We start from the raw sequence: 19,727 nt of genomic DNA, 5'->3' as shown, positions 1-19,727 counted from the left end.
GTGTTAGAGAAGGAAGGAGAAGGGAAGAGAAGGTAATAAGCATTTAATATAAATAAAAAATGTTTAGTTTAAATAATATTTAATATAAATACCATATGCAAATGCTTAATCAAATAAACATTTGTACATTGCTTACTATGTTCCAGGCACTGTACTAAGCACTTTGAAAATATTATCTCATGTGATCCTCACAACAAACTTGTGAGGGAGAAACTGTTATTATCCTCATTTTACAACTGAGGAGACTGAGGAAAACAGTCAAATTTGAACTCAGGTCTTCCTGATTCCAGGCTCAGCATTCTATCCCCTGTGTCACCTAGCTGCCCCTGAAGAAAGGAGAACACACACACACACACACACACACACACACACACACACACACACCCGAGTTGGGTACATAAATACATTTCACTGGGAGAGAAAGGGAAAAAGAGATGGAGAAAATAAGAGACAGGTTAAATTAAGGGAGAAATTAATCTTAAACAAAATAATCTATGACTAGGAATGTATAAAGAATGTTATAATAATTGTTTACATTTATATGGCGCTTATTATGTGCCAGGCACTGTGCTAAGCATTTGACAATTATTATTTCGCTTGATTTGCACAACAAACCTGGGAAGTAGTTTCTATTATTATCTCTATTTTATAGATGAGTAAACTGAAGCAAACCAAGGTTAGCTGACTTGCCCAAGGGCACACAGCTAGAGTCTGAGGCCATATTTGAATTCAGGACTTCCTGCCTCCAGACTGGACCCTCTGTTCACTGCACCATCCAGATGCCCTAGTAGTTATTTTTGTGGTAGCAAAGAATTGGCAACTGGGTGGGGTGGAGGAGTGCATCAATTTCAGAAAAACTGAACAAGTTATGGTGTATGAGTGTATTATAAGACATGATAAAAAAGATGGTTTCAGAGAAACCTGGAAAGACTTGTATGAACCGATGCAGAAGTAAAGACAAACAATTTTGAAAGACTCAGGTACTCTGATAAACACAACAACCAACCATGATTCCAGAGGATTCATGGTGAAACATACTACCCACCTCCTTGACAAAGAAGTGACTGACTTAGCATGCATATTCAGACATATATTTTTGGGGCGTGGCCAACGTGGGAATTTGTTTTGCTTGACTCAACACGTTTGTTACAGGAATTTTGTGTTTCTTTCTTCCTCAGTGGGGGAGGGGGGAGAGATGGAAGAAGAGAAGGCAGATTTTCATTGACCAAAAAAAATTAAATTAAAAAAAAGAAAAAGGAAAAAAGAAAACACTTTTTATTTATTCAGTCAATAAACATTTATTAGATATATACTATGTGCCAGTCACTGTGCTAAGTGCTGGAGATACAAAAAGAGGCAAAAGACAGTCCTTGCCTTCAGGGGGCTAACAATCTAATGGGGGAGAAAAGCAGATGAAATGGTTGGTTAATGCTGGTTATTGTCCTTTGTTTTTGAAGTGGACCAAAATGCCATCATTATGCTAGAGTCAAGTTTCAACTATGGCGGATCAGACCAATACTTGGACCAAGCTTGGAATGTTCTAATAAAGGTCGAGCAAAAATAGTTCATGCGAAGATTTGGGATAGTTTCTCTACATTTGCTCATCTTGTGGTTCTTCTATTTCAATTCTTCTTTGCTCATACAGCATAGCACCTTCTCTGATGTGGACACGCCATGCTAAGAGGTCCTGTGCCAGTGTCTCCCATGTCACACGATCAATTCCAAAGTTCTTAAGAGACACCTTGAGAGTGTCATATTGCTTCTTCTGACCACCACATAAGCGCTTGCCCTGTGTGAGTTCTCCATAAAATAGTGACAACTTACAAATCGCACAACACAATCCTTTTCACATTTAGAAGTTTGGTAGTAGATAAATAAGTACATATAGACATGGTATTTATGTATTTATGTATTTATTTATTTATTAGTAAAGAATCACTCATCACTTAATTTAACATGAAGCAATTTGAAATGAGATTCTTACATGTTCTCCGTCCTCCTCTCCCCACATCCAGACACTCTGGAAATGTAGCTAAATCATTTCACTCACCCACTCACTGAGCAAAGGAAACCATCACCCACTACTTGTTACATACAGGAAAGCTACATGTTACTGAAGCAGGCGAGTTTGCAGGGAAGGCTTTTCTCTCCTCTCATCCTCTGGCCTCAGTGGAGTGGGGGGAGGGGGGGAGGCGGGAGGATGTGACCTCTGTCCTGTGTTAGGAAAGGGTGTGAGCTGGGAATGTTCTGAGTTCCTCTTTGCTTTCCTCCTGTCCTCTCCACCCTCCTCCCCACCCCACCATTGCTTTGAGTGGCATCCAGTAACTAAATCATCTTCGGCCCTTCCACGGATAGACCCAGGACAGCTTGAGGATACCCAAATGTGAATACTTAGCATTTATACAGCATTTTCGTCTTTGAAGTGCCTTATAAACATTAACTAATTAAGAGGAACAACATCCCTACAAGGTATTTAGCAGGATGTAAAAATGAAAAATCTACAGGCAAGCCAGTCAGGCTGCATAAATTATGTAGTGTTAAGTAAACATGACCTGAAAACCATCACAATTTCTTGCCAAAATTGTCTTTAAAGATTGACAGGAAACTCAATTCAATTAAACAAACTGTTATCAAGCCCCTACTATGTGTAAAGTAGCCTCTCCATTGATATTCAATTTCATTTCTTCTAAGATTGAAATGATTTATGACTTGCAGCCAAATAGCATCCATGGTAAAATATTGATATTAAATATACATGTATATAGTCATGTAAATGATAAATACATACATGCATGTAGATTTTAAAAATTAAATTTCATTTTTATTTTCAGTTCCAAGTTCTCTCCTTTCCTCCACTCTTCCCCCACCCATTCAAAAAGCAAGAAACACAATACCTATTATACATATGAAATCATGGGCAAAACGTTTCTGCATTAGCCATGTTAATATATCTTTTTAATATATTGTATGTGACATATTTTAACACCAATATTCTACCAGTGACATGACATTTTTTGTGTTTGTATGTGTGTGTTGAAATAATCAGATTGATTCTGTATCATTTTGAATTGATCCTATTTATAGTTAATTGATTCTCCTGTAATTGCCTGAGTCATGATTCTTTGTCTCTGAACTTAGTTCAGAAATTCAGCTGTCCTGTAATGAGTTAAATTTAGAAATCCAGATTTCTTGTTAATCACTGTTCTATTTTTGTGTCAAGGAAATCTGTTACCCTTGAAGGAAGCAGGTAGACACCAGGGAGTGTGGTATACCACCTAGGTATCCTTCAAGGATGTCTGGTTTGTTAACCAAAGAAGTCTGGTCTTTTTTTTTTCAAGTCTTTTCCCTTTGTTTCTAATTCTTCTTTGCAACATGACTAATGTGGAAATATGTTTAATATGATTGTACATATATAGTCTATATCAGATTGCACACCATCTCAGGGAGGGGGGAGTGGAGGGAGGGGGAGAAAATTTAGAACTCAAAATCTTATAGAAGTGAATGTTGAAAACAAAAACAAATAAACAAATAAGTTCTTTTAAAAATTAAAAGAAAAAGTCTGGTTCACAATCTCTAAACTGGTGGGTGGACTCAAACAATGAACAGGCAGGAAGGAGGGGATTGTTGCTAGGCCCTCATTCTCAATTTCCAATTCATCATGTTGTCTCTACCCCTGTGACCCCACCCTGTCTACTTTGTGACCAATCACATTGTTTTCTCCACCTACCCAAATTGGTTCTTTGTTCTATGGTACTTCCCCAAACTGTTTGAAGGTTAGTAAGCCCTACCTCATGGTCTTTGGTCATTGAGAGAGACCATTCACCCAGTTTATTGGTTACTGCTAACTTGACTAATAAATTGCTCATGCTCAGACCATTGTCTCTCAGTTTACCTTTAATTTTCTTTTTTTATACTTAAAAAAACTTTTATTGAATTTTTTACATTGCCTAAATTTCTCTATGTCTATTCCCCTCTTCCCTCCCATATTATATATTTTACTACTACTACTACTACTACTACTACTACTTTTTCTTCTACTACTGCTGCTGCTACTATTACTACTTTACTACTATTGCTGCTGCTATTTTACTACTACTATTTCACTACTACTATTTCTTCTACTACTACTACTACTGCTACTGCTGTTGCTACTACTTTACTACTACCATTTCTTTTTTTCCCCATTTTTAAAAATTAATTTATTTTGATTTATCAACAATCACTTCTGTAAGCTTTTGAGTTTTAAAATTTTCTCCCTCTCCTTCCCTACTTCCCTTCCCAAGATGGTGTGCAATCTGATATAGGCTATACATATACATTCCTATTAAACATATTTTCACATTAGTGATGTTGTAAGTAAGAATTAGAACTAATAGGAGGAACCACCAGAAAAAGAAAACAAAACACAAAAGAAGAAAAAAATTAACAAATAGTATGCTTTGATCTGCATTCAAACTCCATAGTTCTTTCTTTGAATGTGGAAAGCATTTTCCATCATGAGGCTTTTGGAGTTGTCTTATTGTATTGCTGAGAGGGGTTAAGTCTATCAAAGTTAGTCATCACTCAATGTGGCTGTTACTGTGTACAATGTTCTCCTGGTTCTGTTCACTTCACTCAGCATCAAACCATACAAGTCTTCCCAGGTTTATCTGAAGTCTGCCTATTCATCATTTCTTATAGCACAAGAGCATTCCATTACATTCACATATCACATTCACATTATGATAACTATCTGTGTCTTTCTCTTCATCCTTCCCCCCTCACCCCGTTTATGCTTTTCTTTCTCCTTTCTCCTTTTCCCTCCTCGCTAATGTTTTGCTTTTGACCACCGCCTCCTTCAGTCCCACCTCCCTTCTATTAGCTCCCTCCCTTTTCTTTCCCCTTTTCCCTCCTACTGCCTATAGGGCACATTATATTTCTATATCTAACTGATTATATTATTCCCTTCTTAAGCCAAATCTGATGAGAGTAAGGTTCAAACAATGCTCATCTCCCTCCCTTCTTTCTTTCTTCTGTAATAGGATTTTGTGCCTTTTCCTGTGGTGTAATTTACCCTTGTCTGACTCCTCCTTTCCTTTTCTCTCAGTACATTTTCTTAGTTAGATTAGATTAATTCACTTACTTGGAATCATTTAACCCACTTGATTAGATTTTTTTCTATCATTACATCAAAGTCAATTTATACCCACCCCCTTTATGTATACCCCTTTAACATGGTGTAATAACAATACAGTTCTCAAGAGTTACAAGTGTCATCTTCCCTTGTACGAATGTAAAGAGTTTGCCCTTATTAATAACATGTTGTTACTTTCTGTCTCGTTTACCTTTTTATGTCTCTCTTGAGTCTTGTATTTGAAGATCAAATTTTTTGTTGAGCTCTGGTCTTTTTATCAGGAAGGTATGGAAGTTCCCTATTTTTATTGAATATTCATCTCCTCCCCTAAAAGATCATGCTCATTTTCACTGAGTAGTTGATCCTTGGTTGTAATCCAAGCTCCTTTGCCTTATGGAATATCATATTCCATGCCCTATGGTCTTTTAATGTAGAAGCTGCAAGGTCTTGTGCAAAATTGACTGTGGTTCCATGATATTTAAATTGTTTCTTTCTGGCTGCTTGCAGTATTTTCTCTTTGACCTGGTACTTTTGGCTACTATATTCCTTGGCGTTTTCAATTTGGGATCTCTTTCAGGAGGTGATTGGTGGATTCTTTCTATGGCTATTTTATCCTCTGGTTGTAGGACCTCAGGGCAGTTTTCCTTTATGATTCCCTGAAAGATACTGTCCAGGCTCTTTTTTTCATCGTGATTTTCAGGTAGACCAATAGTTTTTAAATTGTCTCTCCTGGATCGATTTTCCAGGTCAGTTGTTTTACCAATGAGATCTTTTACATTTTCATCTATTTTTTCATTCTTTTGTTTTTGTTTGACTGATTCTTGCTCTCTCATAGAGTCATTAGCTTCCATTTGCTCAATTCTAATTTTTAACAAATTATTTTCTTCTATTAGATTTTGTACCTCCTTCCCCATTTGGCCAATTATATTTTTTAGGGACTTGTTTTCTTCAGTGTACTTTTTTTCCAGTTGTGGCTAATTGTATTTTTTAAGAACTTGTTTTCTACAGTTGATTTTTGTCCTTCCTTTTCCAAGCTATTGACTCTCTCTTGCATACCTCTCATTTTTTTCCCCATTTTTTCTTCCACCTCTCTCATTTGACTTTTAAAATCCTTCTTGAGCTCTTCTGAGAAGGCTTTTTGGGCTTCAGACCAGTTCATATTCCCTTTTGAGGTTCCAGATATGGGTTTGTTGACAATGTTGTTGTCTTCAGAATTTCTACCTTGATCTTTTCTCTTCCCATAATAAGAATCTATCGTACGTTTCTTTTTGCTCATGATGTTTGCTTATTTCCTAGCCTTTAAAGAGATTGGGCTCTCCTGCTAGGGAGCAGAGGGTACTGATCCAAGCTTCTCATGCTGGGGCCTGGTCGCTGACTTTGTGCGATGGGGCCTCCAATGTTGGCAGTTGGAGGCTGTAGGATTCTGGCAGCTTACCTGGTGTTGGGCTGGAATCAGCAATACTGGAACTCTAGGGGTAGGATTGGGTAGTGTGGTTCCTGGAGATTTCCTGCTCACCCAGGCCTTTCCTTCCTTTTGCTTTCTTTAGCTCTTTCCAGACGGATGTTGTAGGGTGTTTATCTACCTGGAGCCCCTTGGAGCGCTGCTTCCCTTAGTTTTGCTGAGGCACTGGGAGAGCTGGTTGTTGTAGAATGCCGAGGCACTGGTGGTTTTCTGAGCTGGTTTCAACCAGTTCTTCCCCCCCCCACCCCCACCATGAAGCACTCAGGGTCCAGGTGTTGGTGTTTGACTGCTCCACCACCTGGGCTTCAGGATCTCCTCCTGGTATGCTGAGGTGGGGCTTTCCACTAGCTTGCCAGGATGCCTCCTGTTCTGGACTGCTTCTCTCCTCCAAGGTAAGAGGGTCCTTTCCAGTTAATTCCTCAAGCTACCTGGGCTACTGGACTGCTGCACCCCATCTTTCTTCTGGTTCAGCTGTTCCAGGGTTTTTACTAGGGTGATATTTTCTGGACTTTCAGGGGCTAATAAGGGAGAGTAAGACTCACCTCTTACTCCTCAATCTTGACTTCTGGAAGCGGAAGTCCTACCTTTAATTTTCAAATGTAACAAGTGTAGTTTTAAGTTTGGGGTTGTTAAAGAACTCAGAGCAGGCTGTGTGGCAGGTTTTGTTAGACTCCTTTAAAAAAAGACCCTTTGTCACAAAAAAAAGGCACACAGGTGGGGAAGGGCTTAGAAAAGAATAGGATGTAAAGAAGGTAGTTGGTCCCATGTTTTGAGCAGGGGATAACTGATGAACAGCCTTCGTTCTTTATTAGAACCCATGTAATGTCAAAAGAAATCAAGGAAAGCCCCCAACATGTTGGGTGTTCTCTCTGTGGCAAACATCTGGGACAACGTGGATGAGGACCACACAGACAGGCAGGCATGGAGGGGTTGCAAACTGCATCACTGGAGGAAATCCCCATTGATGAAATCCCATGTCCACTGGAATATTGGAATATTTGAGTATATTTAAAGGATACACACACATATACCATATATATATATATACACACACATATATATACACATATATAATATATATACATACACACATAAATATATATATATGTACATATACATAAATACATACACACAGTCACAACTGGACCCTCATTGCTGCGTGACAACTAACATTCTTTTCTTTTTTGGAGATAGATAGCATGAATTTGCAGTGGACCCAATCTGCACAATCACTTACCTCCCTACTCTGTGGACATCTTGTCTATAACCTCATGAGTCTCATTGCTCCAGAGAAACTCCCCCAGCCCCAGGTCCTGATGTCCTAACTGGTGACTGCCCTTCCCATGCCACTATTTTAGGAAAGCCCCAGTTACCATTCTTCATTCCACTCTCCATTCTTTGGGCTTCTCTTTCCCTGCCTTGTCATTCTCCCCATTAGAATGCAAGCTTGAAGGAAGAAACTCTTTGCTTTTGCATTTATTTGTATGCCCTGCAACTTAGCACTATGTCTGGCACTTAGTAAGTAATTAATGTTCTTTTATCCATCCATCCATCCATCCATCAATCTGTCCATCATGAGATTTCTTCCAGGGAGGCTCAGAAGCATGGAGTTACCAGTAGAAAAGAGATTGAGGGAGGAGGGGAAGGACCAAGTATTTATTTAGGGCCTACAGCATGCCAGGCACTGTGCTATCTCATTTGATCCTCACAGCAGCCCTGTATGGGAAGTGCTCTTATGCCCATTCGAGGTTAAGGAAATTGAGTGACTTGCCCAGGGTCTCACAGCTAGTGTCTGAGGCCAGATATGAACTCAAGTCTTCCTAATCCCAGGCCCAGTACTCCATCCATTGTACCACCAGCTACCTCCAAAGTAATTGTTACAAGGGTTGAGGAGAAGCCAAACTTGAGGATGATTGACAGAATAGCAATAGAATGGGAGTTCATAGTAAGACCAAGAATAGAGTTAGGGGCATGGAAGAAGAGGGAAAGATTAGAAAGAGGAACTTCAGAGTTTAGGATTCTAGTACAGTTATGGATCAACTGATCAAGCACAAACAGTCGGAGAGCGTTTGGTCTGTGCTAAACACTGTCCTAGGTGTGGGGCACACAGAGATCAGAATAAAACAATGACTGCCTTGAGGAGCTGACATTCTACTGGGGGTGAGAGGACACAACATGCACAAGTGCAAATATGTGCAAAATATATACAAAGTCAATCCAAGGGAATTTGGAGGAAGACACTGTTAGCTGGGGAGTAGATAGGGATAAGCTTCGTGAGAAAGGTGGTACTGGAACTCAGCGTGGAAGGAAGCAAAAACTTCGGAGAGGTAGAAGTGAGAAATGGACTGTGTGTTAGGCTCTGGGACCAGACATGGGGGACAGCCAATAAAAAAGTTGTAGAGATGGGATGTGGAGTATTGGGAACAAAGAATAATAAGGAGCTGGCGTCACTGGATAGCAGAATACGTGGGAGAGAGTAAGGCTTAAGAAGACTAGAAAAGTAGGAAGGGGTCAAGTTATGATGGGCTTTAAAAGCCAAGGACAGGATTTTATATTTCATCCTGGGGGTAGTAGGGAGCCACTGGGGTTTATTTAGGAGAAGTGGTGACATTGTCAGACCCACACTTTAGGAAAATCCTTTTGGCAGTTGAGTGGAGGCTGGAACAAAGTAGGGAGAGACTTGAGGCAGGACATCCAATGGACTTGATCCAGATTTCTGATGGATGCATGTCCCCTTGGCACAGGCCCTTTTCTGCCTCTGGTTTACAGTCTCCACAGGGATACTGGCCAAGGGTATCCCAATGGGATTGTGATTAAGTTTTGGATATCGAACCTGCATGAAGGAAATGCTCTCCCAACCCAACAAAGAAGCTTCAAGGGTCTATTTGTGCTAGAATGACCCCAGAGAGTAGAAAATCAATTTGTTGTTTAATTAAGCTGCTACTAATCAAATTCACATAAAGTAATTGTGTCACCAAAAACAATGTGCTAGAGATTTGACTGTGCACCGTTGAATTGCTCCAAAGGGCAGTCAAGCATTTGCCTGGTGACCTGGGTCAGGGGGAACCTGTCCTTTTCACACTTTCAGGATTGGGGGAAGGGAGTAACACTAGCCTATTCTAGCTGAAAACTCTCCTTAACAGTCTGAGATCATGGGTGACTGCCTAGCTGCTTTGTTGAAATTGTCTGGGATTATGGTGGCATCACAGAATGTCACATGTCATAAAATGAATAGTTTTGCTTTGTATTTGAGGTTATTTTAGAATTCCATGAGCTTAGATCCAGCCTGAGAGGTTCACTTTCGTGAGAAGCCAAGGAGTCATCACCAGGTCTCAGGCAGAGGCCCGCCATTCCTAAGACATTCCTAAGCTTGTCTCACCTGTCCTTGACCTTCAGACGCCCAACTCCCACCACAGAAGGAATGCCTACTTGTTGGTGGGGACAAGGGTCTGGTATATTTTGTGGTCCTTGGGACACCTTTAGGCTAACTGACCAGCAACAAACCATTAAGGGGCCTCCAGAAACTCTCTGTGGTCCTCAGAAGCCAGAAGTCATCTGGACACCCTGGGCCAGATCACCCTGTATGATGGTAACTATGGCATGGTATTGGATCCTTTCAGAACCTCTGTCTCAAGAGACCCCCTGTCACATCCTTTGTCAAGCAACAGAGAAATCTAATTCTTGGTCGGATTTTATAGCCATGAAATGATTATGTCAATCCAGTTGGCAAAGCATGAAGAGACTCAGAAGATTCCAATTCCAGTCCCATTCTAACATGACCTTGCTTGACCTTATACAAATCATTTAATCTCTCTGAGTCTCAGTTTCCTTGCCCAGAAAATGAGAGGGATGGATCAGGTAAGGTGTAAAGTTCTATCCAACTCCTACAGTCTTTGGGGCTATAAGATCCATTACCCTCCCCCCAGTATTCCCTTCCAGTAGATAACCATGTGGATTCAGTGATAAGAGTTGATCCACACTGGGTATCAATCAGAACAGGAAGTACATTCCAGGGTGGGGTTTCGGAAGTGCCCTACTCCAGACTGGCCCATGGCCACCTCAATTGGCTCCAAAGGGCATCCTGTACACTGTCTGGCAAGATGGCAATGGGTGGGGACTCAGAAATGTAATGTCATGGTTCTACCTGCCAGACACTAAAATTGCCCTTGGCCTTGGAAAGAGTGAAGGGTGCTGGGGAATGGGGGAAGTTCAACCTCCCTTTTCTTCTCAGTAATTAGAATCATAGATTCAGAGGATCTTAGGATAACAAATTCCAAGTTGGAAGGACCCTAAGAGTATAATCTTCCCTGATCTACCGATGAGGAAACTGAGGCGCAGGATGGTTTAGTAACTTTTCCAGCTGGAAAATCCAGTTTCTGCCTTTCAGGAACTAGTAAGTATCTGGTAGGGCTGGGGAACCTGTGTCCTCAAGGCCACAGTCAAAGGGCTGCACTTAGGGCTACATGTGGCCTCAAGGACACAGCTTCCCCAGCCCCGGAAAGCATGAACTTAGTTCTTTCTGACTCCCAATTTTGTATCTCTAGCTACTATGTCAGACTCTAAATAGATTCATAGATTTAGAGGTAAAAGGGACCTTCAAGGTTATCTAGTTCAACTTCCTCTCTTGTAGGGGAAGTGACCTGGCCAAGGTCCCAGAGGTGGAAGAACAAGGATTCAAAGCCAAACTCTCTAAATCCAAACCTGGTATTTTCTCCACTGTATTCCGCTGCCTGCCTGCTAAAAGTCAATGTTAGAATTTCTCTGAGATAATCCATTAGAAAGTATAGCAATGTCTCTAAATGCAGAAAAAATGTCTGAGAACACAATTTCTATGACTCTAACGCTCCTTTCATTTTTTGTGCCATTTTTCAAATAAAGGCATGCCAGGTGCGAATTTCAGGATCCTTGGCATTATTTATGTGGCATCTACTCTATGCAGTCAGTCAGTGGACACTTTTTAAGTACCTACTATGTGCTTGCTGCTGGGCTAAGAGTGGAGGATACAACAAAAGGCATAAAATAATCCCTGTCCTCAAAGAGCTTATAATCTAATGGGGAGACAGTATGCAAACAACTATGTACAAATAAGCTACATACTGGACAAACTGGACATAGTTGACAGAGGTAAGGCCCTTAAGGGGGGTTGGGTAATACTTTTTGTAGTAGGTAGAATTTTAGCTAGGACTTAAGGAAAGCCACGGAAGCCAGCAGACAGAGGGGAGGAGGGAGAGCCATTCCAGGCATGGCGAGCAAACACCATAGATAGAATAGCAGAAACATAAACAGCATGGTAGAATGGAAGGAACCCTGACTCTGAACTCAGAGGACTCAGGTTCAAATCTTGCTTCTGACCCTTACTTCCTGTGTAATCTTTGGCAAATCCATGGGCCTCAGATATAAAATTAGGGGCTAAAAGCTAAAATAGCTACATTGCCCCTACTCTGTGCCAGACACTGTTCTAAGCACTTTACAAATGTTATCTCATTTGATCCTCACAGCAACCCTGGGAGGTAGGTGCTATTATTATTCCCACTTTACAGATGAGGAAATTGAGGTAAACAGAGTGACTTTCTCAGGGTCACACAGATAATAAACGTCTGAAGGCAGATCTGAACTCAGGTCTTCTGGACTTCTTGACTTTTAGTCTTCTGGAACCTAACTGCCTCAAGCATCTCTGTCCTCCAGGAGATTATAATTTAATTGGATAAAGAAAGTTTATATCCATGAAAATATACAGCAATATAGATAAATGATAAGCCTTCTATAGATCACAGAAATTCAGAAAGGGAAAGGTCACTTTATATCTGAGTACGTGGAGTGGATTTTGAACCTTGCCTTGAAGAAGGGGTGGAATTTGGATAATCAGAAATGGGAGGGAACCTTTCCCACTCTGCTTGCTTGTGTTTTGTCCTTCATTCTCAAAGAGGACCGTGACTTCAGGGAAGTGATGTCATGACATGCACGTGAATTGGATTTAAGTGAGGAAGGGCAGTGCAAAGTCACCAGCTTCACTTTCTCCTCCACCGCCAGATATGGATCTGGACAACTGGAGATGGCCCAGGATGCCCTTTTCAAGCTAAGGTCTTTAACAGCCTTAATCCCACTCTGGCAAGGCATGGTTAAATGGACAAAGTACTGGATCTGGAATCAAGAAGACCTGGGTTTAAATCCATGGTCAAAGACTTGCTTGGCTATGTGACCCTGGCAAGTCACTTAATTTTTATAAGCCTCAGTTTCCTTATTTGTAAAATGAGGAGGTTGAACTTGAGGACCAAAGTCCCTTGCGGCTCTACATTTTTAATCCTATTTTCCTTGAGGTGGCCAATAAAAAAAAAGGGGGAGTCAAATCTTCATTTCCTGTAATTTGAGGTCCTAAGAACAGGTATGCCTTGAAAACCATGCTACCTTGAGCAGAGATGGGGTTCTTTCTTTGTGGCCAAGGACAAGAAAATCCACATAAAGAAAACAGTAGCAAAGCAGGCCTACTTGCTCCAATCTCTCTTACCTTTGTGCCTATTCACAAGCTTTTCCCCACGCCTAGAATGAATTCTTTTCTCACCTCTACATTATAGAATCACTAGCTTCTTTCAAAACTCTCAGATGCTATCATTTCTTAGGGGGCAAACTTTATAGTTCCCCTTAATAATTAATACTCTCTCCCTCCTTCTCCTCAGATTACCTTGTATCATCCTCTCCCAGCAAAAAGTAAGCCCCTTGAGGGCTGGGAGGTGTTTTTGTTTTGTCATTGTAGCCTAATCCCAAGACCCAACACAATGATATGTGTGTTTGTTCAGTCATTTTCAGTTGTGTCCAACTATTCTGGGGGTCATTTAGGGTTTTTGTAGCCAAGATACTGGAGTGGTTTGCCATTTCCTTCTCCAGCTCATTTTACGCATGAGAAAACTAAGGCAAACGGGGTGAAGTGATTTACCCAAGGTGACACAGCTAGTAAGTATCTGAGGCTGGAGTTGAACTCAGGTCTTCCTAACTCTAAGCCAGGCATTCTATCCACTGTAGCACCTTGCTCCCCAGACTTGGGTGTAGTAGTTGCTTATTAAGTGCTAGACGGAATTGATTGAGTAAGTAAACCACTGAACATCATTTCAGGTTGTATTGTAGAGCATTGGATATTAAACTATTATTTAAGATCCATTTGGAAAACCAATACACCTCCTTTTCATCTTTGTAGAGGAGATACTGCATATTAGGTCAGATTTGATCGATGTCTTAGTTTTACTGAACTGCTTTTTGTTTTGTTTTTTAAATTAGGGATGGCTTTCTAGGGACAAAAAGAAGGAAAAATATGTACAGAAGTGGAGGTAATGTGAAAATGAAATAAAAATAAAAACCATCTAGAAAAATTAAGACTATAAAAATAATAAATATGTTTTTAGTCCTCATAATACGAGCTATATGGTTTGCAGGATCCTAAAGTGGGTCATTTAAAAGAATAGTTTAATATGGAGTACTTCATCACATGACCTCTCAGTGCTCTAAGCAACTCTTAAGATTACAAATTGCAGAGAAGTACAGACTGGCATTAGTAGAGGGCCTTGCAACCTAGAAGTTCCTTTTATCAGTGAAGTCATAACCAGTGAAATCATGGGTCCACTCCCTACTTCTGTTCCTATCACGGAATACAATACTATACTCTGATTAAGGTGGAAGGTGGCTCTTAGTCACTGGCAGACAAAGCTGGCTCCCCAAACAGGCAGAATCCCTTGTGTACATTCCCAGGGCTGGGCCCTCTTTGGCCAGTACTCCCCTGTTCTACACATAGCTATCTTTTTTTTCACAAATAATTCTTCACTTTCTTTCCTGAAAACAGTGTAACAGAATATTTATTTTACCTGTTTTAAAATTAATAAAATTTATAGAACATCTGGCACAAACTTATCCCAAAGAGTGACTAGGCAGCATGAAGAGAATATTACATAGAGCTTTATTTGACAAGCTGAAGTATTTCAAAAATCAACAAAGTGTCTGAAGGAATTCCAGACTAGTAATTTCAGGATCTTTCACATCTGTATGAGTCTTTAATGATCCCAGGTGGTTCCGTTAAGACTACCTTGCCTATGTAAAGAAAATTTATGAGAAATTTAAGCCTTCTGCTTTTGGTAACGAAGACGCACTCATTTCTCACGGAGGCCAATTCTTTTAGACTTAAAAATTCTACCCTCTAAAACTCCAGATGCTGACTTCATCGACAGTCCCCATTTCCCCCAATTGCCAATCAAAGAAATGTGTCGGTGAAATATGGACTCCTGTTAATTGATGGCTGCCTTGGTTTGGAAATAAGCCTAGACAGATGATAGGTAGGTTCTGTACCATTAATGGATAAAACCTTTTTGTTTTCCTAAAAAAAAAAAAAAAGAAGTTTCAGATTTCTCTTGGCTTACACCCAAATAAACCTGCTACAGCCTTAAGGTTAACGAGGTCTTAATATATCACTTATTTATAAAAGAAAGTATACATGTCAGTTCAGCTTTCATTCAGGTGTCCAAATATTAAAGTTGTTTCTTGGGGACTTGGAGGGGAATTGGAAGCACACTTGGAAAGTACTAACACCTAGAGAGACAGTTTGGGTCATACTCATTGTCAGGTAATGAGGCAGAGCTGAGGCAACTGAGATTTTTTTCAGCATTTTGCTAGATATACATACCCTGGTTTATATTTGAACCAAGTAACTCTGTGTCTCTCACATCCAGAATCCCTGAAGACTCTCAGACTCAAGTGATGAAATCTGTGGGTGCAGTCTTTAAGCGATAAGCAAATTGTATTTCCCACTGTTCTCTTGGAGTCAATAAAAGCTTTATTTCAACACTTTGGCTAGATTTTTAGGACTGTGGCAAGAAATCAGTTTCTGGTTGGCCTCCAGATAAAACTTTCCTAATTTACCCAGGCCTGTCCTTTGAAACTGTGTATTGTTTGTTCCTGGGCCTTCAGGAACTTAGGGTCGCCTCCCAGAGACAATGAGCTAATGCAGTAAGACCTGAGTAGAGGCTGTGCTTTCTTTTATGCCTACAACAGATATCTGGAAGAATGCTATGTCGTCAATAACTGGATTGCTTGCTTGATTTGAGACGGGGTCTGAGAGAACCTCACATTCAGTACTTTTTGGTTTGCTGAAGGGACTCAGAAACACAATCTCTGCTGACCCTGAGGTCAGGTTCATTCGCTTCCAATTCCAGTTCTCCCACTGACTCCATTGTTGTTTGGCAGGAATAACCTGAACTCTCGGCCCCGATTTTTTCTTTTAGCAAAATAGGAGAATGTTTGCCTCTGCTAGGAATACATTGATCCTGCTGCTGGGTGATAGAATGTCTGCAAAGCCCTCCTAGTTGTTTGGTTGAAAGGGACAACTCTGCCAGTGCAAAGTACAGAGTGTGAGTAAGGCAATATCCCTGTAGACTTCAGGCTGGGCAGCTCGGTCTGGTGGTATCACGGGGCCAGATCTCGTGCCTGATAGGGGCATTGTGCAGGAAAGTATGTGAACTGGAGAAAACAAGCCAATTTTCTTAGGAAACTTACTGACTGTTGGTAGGGGGGTGGACAGAAAGAGGGAATAGTGATAACAATGTCAAAAAAAGAAGGAAAGAGAAGCACCCACACCCAAAGAAAAAGAAATAAGACTACTTCAAAAGTAAAACTTGACTGTTCTCCGAAGAGAAAGTTCTAAGAACACACAAGAATGGAATGGATAGCCCATCCTAGGGAAAACTTTAACTTTAGGTCTGGTTGGAAGGTGATCAGAAAATTTCTTGGTAAAGTCGGTTCTCTAACATCACCTTTCTCCTTTCTTATCTTCCTCATCTCTTGTCTCTCTCATTTTGCCTCCCTTCCTCCCTCCCTCTTTCACTTTCCATTTCATAGAAATTGAGGTTAAAACTAACTTTCCTTCCTCACGATCATATCAACCTGAATAACACAATGGGTAGTCTGACACAGAGAACAGGGCTCCTTGTGAGGAACATCTGAGTTCAAATGCGGCCCTAGACTTATTCAGCACATAGCCCAAGTTTTCTCATCTTCCAATAGGGATAACACCTCTAGTACCTACCCCTCATAGTTGTTGTGAAATTCAAAGGATGCAACACACATATAGAAAATGCTTTGATAATCTTAAGGCATTATTTAAATGTATGTTATTAGTATGAGATAATGTACAGAAAATGCTTTTGAAACCATGAAGTACCATGTAACTGTGAAACATTCTTAACACTACACCAGCAATGCACATTGCAAGTACAAGCAAGTCAAAAAAGAGGATGTAGAGTGAGGAAAGGGTTAAAGAGCAGTGACTAAATGGGGGAAAGGAACAAAGCTGAAAGTTACAGGGAAGAGCAAAGCTGGACAGGGACGTGGTGATTGGAAATTCTTGGAAGTGAGACTGAGAAACATTACAATTTCAGCGAACAGTTTTTAAAAACATGTAAGGGAGGAGGTTGACCGGGGGACTTCCCTCTACCCTCCTTTCATCAATTTGAACATATCTCTCCCTCTAACGAGCATGGACCTGCAGACGTGTGTCTTAAGCACCTTGTTAAGAGGACAATTACTGGGGCTGGACACCTGATTAGCTATCAGAGCCCAGGGCTGCTCCCAAAGCAACTGGCTGGCTGGAGGCTAGGAGATCAGAGCATTATCTTGCCCTTTGCCCGATCTATAAAGGAGAGGGACAGACTACTCAGATCCTTTCAGTCAGTTTTTGGCCTTTTCAGGAATTTTTTTGCCCAGGGTGCAGTGTTGGGTAAGAGGCACATTTCTCCCTTCTTTTTCCCTTATGAGTAGTGGATGACTCACCAACTTTGAGGCTTGATTTTCCCAGACCAAGAGCCTGGCCATGGATGGATTTCTTCTGGAAGCACCTGGCTAAATTTGATGCATGCTCCTGACCCTCAACCAAGGGTGTATTGGGGCCAACTCTACCTGGCTCTCCTGTTAACTTTGCACAGTCAACATTTACATCTTGGAAATCAGCAAATGCTACTAATCAGGGCTTGATTTATTGTTTTGTTAGTTGTCTAGAGTTAAGAAAGTGTTGGAGACAATATTAATGCAGATTAAGTTTTAAAGTATATTGTGCAGTACTTTTTTCCCCCAGGAGAGCTTGTTGTCAAACATTGACCAGCCCACCATTGACCCCAATCTCCTTTATAGAGGATTTCAGTAATTTCCATCTCCTAGGCAGCATAATTTTAGGGTCTAGCCTTGCGGTGAGAGAAGAGAGATTTCCTGGGCAGTGCCAACCTCATGGTTTGCCTTTGGAGTTATGCCCAAGGAAGGAGAATGACCCAGAAAGTCCAGTACAGAGTCAGGAGGGCAGCTTGGAGGGGAATGAAGGCTTGGTTGACCAAGGTCTTCCTCCTTGAAATGGAAGTTCTGGGAGGAACTAGACAATCAGAGGGAGAGGCAGATGGGACAGAAGGTTCTTTCTTTCTTTCTTTTTAAAAATGAATGCATTATTTATTTGTTTATTTATTTTAAGTATTCATTTACATTTTTTTGGAGTTCTGAATTGTTTCCCTTCTTCTGGCCCCTCCTCTATCCATTGAGAAAGTAAGCAATAAATATCAATTACACATCTGAAATCATGCAAAACGTTTCTATATTAGCCATGTTGCAAAAAGAAAAGCAAGAAAAGTAAAGAAAGAGAAAAAAATTATGCTTTAATCTGCACTCAGACTTCACTTCTCTCTCTGGAGGTGGATGGTATTTTGATCACTCTTCGGAACTGTCTTGGATCCTTGTATCGATAAGAGTAGCTAAGTCTTTCACAGTTGATCATTACACAATGTTGCTGTTTCTGTATACAATGCCTGGTTTGGCTCACTTCACTTTGTATCAGTTCGTGTACATCTTCTGAAATTGTCCTGCTCATCATTTCTTACAGCACCGTAGTATTCCATCACAATCATATGCCACAAATTGTTCGGCCATTTCCCATTTGAGGGTATCTCCTCATTTTCCAATTCTTTGCCATCACAAAAAGGGGCTTTTTTGTTCATACAGGTCCTTTACTTTTTTCTTTAATCTTTTTGGGACACAGACCTAGTAGTGGTACTGCTGGGTCACAGTTTTATAACCCTTTGGGCATAGTTCCAAATTGGTCTCCAGAATGGTTGGACCAGTTCACAACTCCATCAACAGTGCTTGCATCCCAGTTTTTCCACATCTTCTTCAGCATTTGTCATTTTCCTTTTCTATCATGTTAGCCAATCTGATATGTGTGAGGTGGTCTCAGAGTTGTTTTAACATGTATTTCTCTAATCAATAGTGATTTAGAACATTTTTTCATATGACTACAGAGGTTTGATCTCTTCTTCTGAAAACTGCCTATTCATATCCTTTGACCATTTATAAATTGGGAAATGGCTCTTATTTTTATAAATTTGATTTCCTACATATTTGAGAAATGATGCTTTTATCAGAGAAATTTGGTGTAATTTTTTTTTTCAATTTCTAGCCTTCCTGACAGAAGGTACTTTCAATGTGAGAAGTAGTGTAGGAGTAGAGTGACAGTCAGGAGTGCAGCCTGGAGGAGGAGGAGGAGGAGAGGAGAAGAAGCAGGAGCAGAAGGAGGAGGAGGAGGAGGAGAAGAAGGAGAATTAGAAGGAGAAGGAGGAGAAGGAGAAGAAAGAGGAGAAGGAGAAGTAGAAGAAGCAGAAGCAGAAGGAGGAGGAGGAGGAGGAGAAAGATCCAAACAGTGCAGGAAAGGGCCAGTGTACCACTGCTGGTTCAGTAGACCCCAAAGAGAATTGCCTTCCATGGGGGAGCTTATGGAATATGAGTATTGTGTGGATTTTCTGTGTCTGTTTGCAAATTCCTGTAAATCTTTGAATGCTTTTGGTATTTTGCGTCTTCTTCACTTTTGGCCCAATTTTCCTTGTGTCAGTTTGACTGCTTGTTTTGGAGCCAGAGACCCTTTTCACCCACATTTGGGTGGACTTGGATATAGGTTAAGCTTATTTGGAGATTTGTCTCGAAAGAGCTCCACATGGGGTCAGAATGAGCCAAAGAAGGAAAATGACCCTTTTGGGTCAGTGCCCAGGATTGGACCTGATCCATGTGAACTCAAAGGCTTTGAGGAATCCTGGGCCATCAGACACACACACACACACACACACACACACACACACACACACACACACA

The sequence above is a fragment of the Vombatus ursinus genome, unplaced genomic scaffold (assembly GCF_900497805.2).
Source record: "Vombatus ursinus unplaced genomic scaffold, bare-nosed wombat genome assembly UNPS02014810.1, whole genome shotgun sequence".
NCBI lineage: Eukaryota > Metazoa > Chordata > Mammalia > Diprotodontia > Vombatidae > Vombatus > Vombatus ursinus.
The sequence above is the reverse complement of the archived record's forward strand: the minus strand, read 5'-3'. Positions refer to the sequence as shown.